Consider the following 9,962-nt stretch of genomic DNA (forward strand, 5'->3'; position numbering starts at 1 on the left):
ATAATACAGCATTTCCCACAGTAGGCGATAATGCCCCCTTGTGGGCGCTGCAGGCCTAAAGGGAGCGCTAAGAGACTCAAAAAAAAATGGTGGCGTGGAGGCTTGGGGGGCGATTTAAATCATTCATCACATTACTTTTTATAATAGAATCGATTATGTTTGTTTTATTTTAAATAAATATACTCTGTCTAAATACTATCAAGTTGCGTTTCAATAATCATGAATCATTCTCATTGGTAGGTGTAGCCCGGAAGTGTTAACTTGAGACCTGAGCGCCGTTGTGTACTACCTACTGCGCTCAGGTCTGAAGTTAACCCTTGCGGGTTATACTCTAGTCGTATAAAAAAGTCTCGTTTAGAATTAATGTTTAATCTCCGCTAATATAGCTCGCAGTAATTAATTTAATTTGAAGTATGATATATTTTGCTGTGTGGTTACGGCATTAATAATATAGCCACATCCTATCTTTCCTTGGGTGTCGTAAGAGGCGACTAAGGGATGACGCGGTTCCGCTACCACCTTGGAACTTAAAAAGACGACCGATGGTGGGATAACCATCCAACTGCTGGCTTTTGAAATACACTGGCCGAAGACGGACAGCAGCGTCTTCGGTGCGACAAAGTCAGCCCTGCGGTCACCAACCCGGCTGCCCAGCTTGGTAACTATGGGCAAAACACATGATTTCACTCCATTTTTTGCGCGAACTTGTGGATGTGGAGGCCTATATCCAGTAGTGGACTTTAATAGGCTGAAATGATGATGATGATGAATGATATATTTACCTATTCTGTATATGAATAGTGTATACTGTAGAGTTATATAAATAATATGTTATTTTTGTGGAGTAGACTTTCATCTCTTGAACTTTGTGACATACGGGTATTTGAGCGATCTACGCGACTAAAAGTCAAATTTATAAAATGCGAACCACTAAAAAAAACGACTACCTCGGATGCGAGACAGGTTAGAGAATGTACCGTGTGGCTACGGTACTAAAGAATATAGCCACTCCCTCTCTTCCCGTGGGTGTCGTAAGAGGCGACTAAGGGATAACACAGTTCCACTACCACCTTGGAACTTAAAAAGCCGACGGGTGGCGGGATAACCATCCAACTGCTGGCTTTGAAATACACAGGCCGAAGACGGGCAGCAGCGTTTTCGGTGCGACAAAGCCAGCCCTGCGGTCACCAACCCGCCTGCCCAGCGTGGTGACTATGGGCAAAACACATGAGTTCACGTTATTTTTGGCGTGGACTTGTGGAGGCCTATGTCCAGCAGTGGACTGTAAAGGCTGTAATGATGATGACCCAACCCCTCTCACCTTCCTTCCTTATTCTTCCACGGGTAGGCGACAATGTAGGCCACATTTGATCGACGCGCATGGTGTATGTGTTAGTAAATATAATATTTTTTTTCTAGATTGCTTTCGCATGCCGAAATAAGAAGAAAATGGATTGATCTTATTCTTATTAATATCTCCTTTTTCAGAACGCATTTTAGTTTCCGCAAAAACATTTCGAGCTAGCTTGATCATGTGAGGTGGGTCCTAATAAACAATATACTTTATAATTTTCTTCTTTGACTTCTCAAAGTAGAAGGATGAGGAATGCACACATGAGATGTCTATATGCTTTTGCAGAATAAAAATACAAAGTAAGAGCAAAAGATTTTACATCATCATTAAATCTCACACCTTTGTCAGATTTTTTTGTATTTAACTTTTCGTGAATATTTAACCGACTTCCAAAAAAGGAGGAGGTTTTCAATTCGACTGTTTTTTTTTTAAGTATGTTACATCAGAACTTTTGACTGGGCGGACCGATTTTGATGATTTTTAATTTAATAGAAAGCTGATGTTTATCATGTGGTCGCGTTCAAATTTCATCGAGATCTGATAACATATTTTTGAGTAACCTTTGATAACGCGTATATATTAAGTATATTGTATTACTTATCGATTGAATTGAAGTCGGTTTTTTTTCGTTTGCGAGCAAATACAATTATTGTAGATAATGATGTGTTCTACAAAGTCTTACTACATTATGTATTTCTATTATCATTAGTTTTTGCAGCGCACGCAATGTAAGGAATATTTTAGGTTATTTTTTTATCCCTTGGGTTACATTATTGGAGTTTTAGTAAGGATCCCTAGTATTTTTGAAAATATAGTATTAACCTATGTCGAGAGTACCTTGTACATGAGACAAAAAAAAACTTACGGGACAAAAACAGTGTGGCGTTAGTGTTGGTTTGGTGCCCTCGACTAATCCTTCTATTGTTCGCTAACACTTGAAAGTTAGTGGTATTGATATGATCTGAACAAATTACACTATTTTTTGTGGGCGTCCAGGTTAATCTATTATTACATTTTTTTTCCATGTATCCCTTAAATTTGGATTTTTAGAAATCCTGCCAAATTTTTATATAAAACATTATGGTCAAAGTTCACAATAAGTAATTCTAGTAAAATGTATTAATACTCATAATACGTGTATTATATTTAATTTAATGCAATTTTATTATATAACTATGTTTATAAAAAAAGCTAGCAATATAATATTTTAAATAAATCAAAATCTCAAAAATGTCTGTCTCCTCTTTTGTCTTTGCCGTTTTTATCGATTACCATCTACAAACGAACCGGTAACAACACTATCGCTCGGCGACAGTGACTTCTCGGAAATAGACTCCGATCAGTCGCTCGACCGATCCGCATATTGTATGAGGGCGAGCGGCCTATGTTGGTAAACAAATCGAGTCAACACGACCGATAATATTTGTAATTTTTAAGTTTAAAAAAGGTTTAAAAGAAGTATACAAGTAATAATGTGATTAAAAAATACTTACGTATGAAATGTAACGCCATGTTTTAGTAAATTTGACGTGGCAGATCTTTTTTTGAAGTAAAAAAACAGAACAATTTGGCATTTTTTGAAGGACGTTGATTCAATCGCGCAACTAGATTTAGTCTAGTGATCAGTGCGGCTGCAACTAGTTTTATTGTATGTATATGGCCATTTGGCCTTATACCTTGACAGAGGGGAACGCCTGTACATGGCTACTCCCCTCCGTGATGCTCTTTGTTGCAACATGCCTACAACATGCTTCCGTTCCGAACATGCTCCTAAAACATGTTCCTAGCGCAATCAAACCCTCAAAGAGTGATAGACATAGATAGCTGTTTATAACCTGTGTTGTTGCCGGTGCGAACCTGGGGTTAGATACTATAGGTAGTTGGGTCCATCGACGAGACGATCATCGCGTTCATTGCTATAGGTAGGGGCCTCCGTTAGAAAGAAACACATCACGGCATGAATTATAATAGGGGTATAGAGAAGCAAGCAAGTATAAAATCCCCACCACGACATTTCAAATTTCAAGGGGATTTCTGGAATATGAACATGAAAAATTCCCACTGGATAATAATGTTAAATTAAATCCCCACCAAGGGTGTAAGTATTTCTGTCTACTTCTATTAAGTATAATTTATGACGATGAAAGATAAGATAGAAAATGATCACGTGAGTGATCGCTGTAATTTTAAAAATATACCTTTACGATTGAACATGTTATGCTACTAGGTGCATGAAAAGGCATGTAACATAAAGAGCATCAAGAATCGACGAGCGTGTATAGACAATTATATAAGGTGGCCCAGTAAAATCCGATGTACATATAAATTACATAAAATATGGTAACCCTACTTTGACAAGGACGGGTGAAGTTTTGAAAGCTCTCTTTCGGCTAGTCATGCGAAGTTTAGATCACTGAAAAAAAAGAGAGATATATATATCATTTTGATCTTAGGATATATATCACTCATTTAGCTCTTCAGCTCATTTAGCTCAGTGAAATAATTTTATAATACAACCAAAATGCAATCTTATGTGGACATAGGCCTTCCCAAGTTAGTGCCAGACATCCCGGTTTTCGCAATCCTCATCCAGCCTACACCGGCAATCTTACGTAGATCGTCGGTCCAGCGGGCCGGAGGACGTTCCACACTGCGTTTGCGAAGACGCGGTCTCCAATCAAAGACACGATGTCGCCACAGCTCCAACGGCCATCGGTCTTGCGACACAGATGACCAGCGCACTGCCACTTCAACGGCCATCGGTCCGGCGTTACCGATGACCAGCCCATTACCGATGACCAGTCCATTACCACTTCAACTTGCTAATTCTGTTGGCTATGTCGGTTACTTTCGTTCTCTCGTAGTCTTATTTCTAATTTTATCTTTGAGAGAAACCCCAAGCATAGCCCGTTAAGCAACTTTAAGCTTATGGACCAATCCCTTCGTCAGTGTCACGTACTACGACTACAACTTAATAACATATATTGCAAAACAACGTTTGCGGAGTCAGCTAGTGTATATATCCATATGTATGTATAATATATATATATATATATATATATATATATATATATATATATATATATATATATATATATATATATATATACACTATAGTCTATTCTATTTTTTTGGAATAGTCCTAAATAGTAAACAAATATGGCGTACTTCCGACCACAGACAATAGAGTAATATTGTAAGTATAGTAAAGTGACACAAAGAGCAAATGAATGAACAATATTAATAAGCCATAGACGAATATAAAATTCATTTTATGTTCGAATATTAACGCAAACATATCGCTAAAATTATTTCAAAACCTAATAATATATTGAATATTTTTGCTAAGATTAGTAGAGGTTACATAATTACGAAAAAAAATAATAATCGAACATCGAGCATAAAAGGCAACAAATTTATATTTCGTTTATGTGAAATGGTCGGTAAAAAAGACGCCAAAAATAAAATTTACAACAAAATAGGGGGCCGCATGTGTCTAAAAAATAGTCGACCCTATTAATATTATTGTCACATTATTTGTATTTACTATGAATAAAACACCTGTCACCAGCGGCACACTCTCTCTAACATCTACAAAAAAGGACTAATAAATAACATTGTACTCCACGAAGCTCGCATTGGATAATCCTAAGTCTCATCCTAAAGTCTCAAATTTTTTTCCTGTGTACTACAGTAAACGTTTATGCCGTTGCTATGTGGTATACTTTAATATTATATGGGATAGCGTTAAAAATGTTCGGGATGAAATTTTAATTCAGAAATATTCATAATATAAAATAAAACCTTTACAATGAATACTTTACCATAAATGATTGACATTTGAAATATTTTGTAAGCATTTATTGCGCTCAACATAAAAAAAAACAATAACAAAATACAAATTAATAACAAATCGCTTTACGGTAATATTATTTAACAAGTTATAATTCGTGAAAATTTAAAATATAGTTAAAGAACATGGCCTATTTTATCGTTCATGCTGTTCATTCACTTGCTGCAAGCAGGCCCTGCAGGCAGTACTTTGAGTAGGCCCCTTTAAAATATTCTGACCACATCCCTATTTGCCTTTTAAAAAAAGATATTGAAATGTCATATTCGAAAATATTAGTTATCTGTACTCTCGGAATTCCTATTTTAGTAGTTTTTATGTGTTTTAAAATGATAAATTGATATTTATTTTTAGTGAAATAAATAGTAAATGGAGTTTTACAAATGTCCTTAAGCGAATGTGTTGTAAAAGTGAGTGATAAATGCGTAAAAAACGTTAATTACGATTGATAGCGGTTTGTTTACCAAATAGGACTCTTCCAAAAAAACGGAATATATATATATATATATATACACGTCAGAAGATTAGGCATATTTAATATTTCGTGTATCATTATCTCGGCACTTTTTTGTTTCTAGCTATTGAGTACGATCAAATAAAAATCAATTTTAGTGGTATTTAGCTAATTTATTTTCAGTTCTTAAACGCCAATAACCTACTTAATAATGAGCTGATAATACAATTTATAAAAGACCTATCCTAATTGTTTTTACTGAATAATGCATGGTAACAAATTAAATCTTTTTATATTCAATAAAAATTAACTCATTTATAAAACAAAAGCCCGATGACATTCAAAAATAACTCAGTACGTACTTGGGTAAAGCTTTAGATTAGGTAAAACCGAATTTCAGGACCGTGGGGGGAAGGGGGGGAGAGGGTGGGGAACGTTACCCCTGGTACCACTGTCACACCTCAGAACCCCATGGTTATGGAGATATCCATGGTTAAAGTTTTGAGGTTAGAAGAAGAATTTCGAAAGTTAGAGGAACGCTTGGCTCCGGCGCTGCGGGAAGTGCAGCCCTTCCGCCCTTGCGTGCGAAAGCGGAAGGGCTGCCCTCCCTCCGCGCCTCCGCGGCACAAAAAAAACACTAGGGGTAGGACAGACCAAGACCACGTGGACAGTGGGGTGCTCCGATTCGGTTTTGGGTATTTTTCGAATTTCTTAACCTATATTCTAGCACGCAATGTTACTAATTTTATTAGAATATTATGTCTGACGCGTTATTTTGTTTAAAAGTGTTGATTTGTCACACAATGCAAACAGTACGAGCTCAAAGGTATTATAATAGCTTTAAATTCTTCTTCTAACCTCAAAACTTTAACCATGGATATCTCCATAACCATGGGGTTTTGAGGTGTGACAGTGTTACCTTGTATAGACCCTCCCTACACCCTCCACCCTCCATACCCAAAAACCCCATAATTCGGTTTTTCTAATTCGGTTTTACCTAGTCTAGATCTTAGCCCGTACTTGCATAGCACAATACTTGAGAAGACAAAAATAACTTAAAAATTAAATAAAAGTAACTACAATTGACCAGCCCGTTTGTTTCAAAAACGAGAGAAGTTTAATATGAGAAAAATTTTATATTTTTCTATAGACTATTATAGAATATAAAAAAGATTAATTACCGAGTAATCTGATACAAGGGCATTTCAAAGATCGGGGTGAGTTACATGCAACACAGTAGGATGTAGGACAGATGAAATAAAAATTAAAATTTATGTACTAAAATAATATTTCGATAATGCTAAGTAAACTAAAAAAATTAAACAAATCAAAATGGCTAACTAATACAAAATTAACACATGACAATGATTCTTAGCAGGCACTCTGTGTGAATTTATTTGCGTTATTAGATATTCTAGTCTAACTATGACAAACAATCAGTTTATATTTGGTTCCATCTCGGCTACATACCAAATAGTCTAAGATACGAACTAGACGTGTTCTTCACCTTCATGAATAAAAATTAAATTTTCTTCTACTATAACTTAATAAAATTCTTTCTAAAATACGAAATGTTAAAGTTATTTTTGTATTTACATAAATTTCTCTGTATAGATGGAGTTGCCATTGGTGGATTAAAATTCCTGGCCAGACTATATTATATTAAACAACCGCCATTTAAACCAGACAGCATGCAACCCTGTTATTGGAATGAAACAGCGCTCATTTTGATATAGGATTTATTTGTAAAACATGAGTGAAAGTAACTAGAATAATATATGAAGGGTCCACTGCAATAATGATGAATGTCCAAAAATATTTAAATTTTAACGAGTAATGCCATTCCGGTCACTTGAAATTATATTTAGAAATCTAGTTTTCAAACTTAGCAATATCACTTGCAGTCCCGTGATAAATATGTATTTAATATATTGACTACACGACTAGAACGCTCAACGTCGCAGGTGTTCATGGCAATTAGCAATAAAAAAAGTCCATCGCCTCGCACTGACCGCCATCTTCCTGTCAAATCAGCGGCGATCCCGATCCCGCCATTCGCAAATTGTTTCGTCAGTCTTTGTGAGTCTGTCGTTCTGTAAGGTTATGTTATAAGGATTTTAGTGTTTTATTTCTTAAAATTTTGGCTGAGAACAACGAAATGATCACAAATACGAAAAAAAGAAAACAGACAGGAAGAATGAGTGACGTTTTAAAGAAACTTCGACTCCAAGGACATGAAATTGGCGATAACTGCAAGTGTAATCGTTTTTAATGTTTTGAAATGATAAGTGAAGACCAGAGAACAAGAATAATACGACAATTTAATAGTTTTGCGAACAGGTATCATCATCATCATCTGAGGCATTACAGCCGCGGGTGGGCCTTAGCCTGGTCCAGCAAAGCTCTTCAGTCCGATCTGTTAGAGGCTTTCCTTCTCCAACTTGTTATTCCCAAGGTCTTGATGTCTTGTTCGACGCCGTCCAACCATCTGAGCTTGGGCCTGCCTCGACTTCTGCGGCCCTCCGGTCGGCCTTCTAAAAGGCGCTTGGGTACTCTGGCCTCGTCCATTCGCAACACGTGCCCTGCCCAACGCAGGCGCCCAATATTTATGGTCTTAATTATATTTGGCTCATCGTACATTTGGTATAGCTCGTGGTTATAACGCGTTCGCCATCTCTCATTTTCCATCACAGCTCCGAAAATGCGTCTTAGTATTTTCCGCTCAAATACCAACAAGGAATTTTCGTCTTTTGCGAACAGGTATGATCAGGATAATTATTTAAGCGGGCTTATAACCGTTTCTAATATACAACGTCGTCTTCCACGAGTGGGTGAAGAACATGCGAAATCACATAATAAGCCATACTCTTAATAGATTCGTATGATTGGGGATGATACTTACGAGTTACCGGTTTGTAGAAAAGCTTTTATATCCTTACATGGTATCACTGGAAGAAGACTTCAATTTCTTCAGAAATCACTGACTGAGCATGGCGTTGTTCAAAAAGATAAACGGGGGATACATGTTAAAACAAAGCTTTAAACTAACTACTGATTTGATGTACAAGCAAATTGACACTCCGAAAACAATTAATGCTAAAAAAGGCCACTATAATTTACGTGAGAGTCAAAAAATATATCTGTCGGATGAGTTGAACTAGTCTAAGATTCACAAAATGTATGATGAAAACAATCCAAATAACAAAGTATCATACGAAACATATCGCAACTTTTTCAATAAGAACTTCAATATATCATTCGGTTATCCCGGGATGGATACGTGTTCGACTTACGATGAATTTCAAGCTGAGAAAAAGCAATTTGAAATTAAGATTGCTTCTCTTCCTGATTGCCACGAAAAATCTCAGATTTTGACTCAACTTCGAAGACTCGGAATTGAAAACTTAACCACGGAAATTGGAAACACACAAGAAGAGAGCTGATGATTTTTATGATAAAAAAAGAAAAGCTCGTTTGAGAGCTAGACAAGATGTCAACAATAGCGATAACAATGGATTTCTCAAAAAATCTTCCTGTACCAAACATAACTACAAACGATGTATATTATAAAAGACAGATGAGATATTTTATGTTTAATATTCATGTGCTTGCTGATTCCTCATCTTATTTTTTCGCTTACGATGAGAGTATTGGAAAAAAAGGATCAGACAATGTGGCCTCTCATCTATTCCATTTCATATTTAATGAAATGGAGGTACAGGTCAAGACTCTTATAATTTTCTGTGACTCGTGTGGTGGTCAAAATAAAAATTATACCATCTTCAGAATGCTACACTACATAGTTCACTGCTGCAATCGCTTAGAATCTGTCACAGTTATATTTCCAATAAGAGGGCACTCATACATGGAATGCGAACGTAACATGGTCTACTTAAATCAAAAGGCTAGGATTGAACATCCTGAAGAATGGGCCGAACATGTGCGTGAAGCTCGACAGAGACCGAAACCTTTCAATGTCATGCATTCAAAGGCTGGACTGCATCTTTGAAACCGTTTTACAAAAAAACTTGTCCTTTTCCCCTAAGACCTGAGCGTGAATTTAGAGTCCAGAAAGAACACCCACGGCTCATGTTTCACAAAAAATTTAATAATAGTCCATGGGAATAAAGTGTGGTGAACACACCAGTTTCTTTTCAGTCTATCAAGGCAGTTAATGAGGGCGAATTACATTACCTGGTTTGGCTTATAAAGAGAAGCTATCTATATCAACAGCGAAATATGACGCCCTTCAGTTGCAACAAGACGTTATAACGATGAACTTCCACATGCTTCAAATATTAAAG

This window comes from Melitaea cinxia, chromosome 6 (genome assembly GCF_905220565.1).
Source record: "Melitaea cinxia chromosome 6, ilMelCinx1.1, whole genome shotgun sequence".
Taxonomy (NCBI): Eukaryota; Metazoa; Arthropoda; class Insecta; order Lepidoptera; family Nymphalidae; genus Melitaea; species Melitaea cinxia.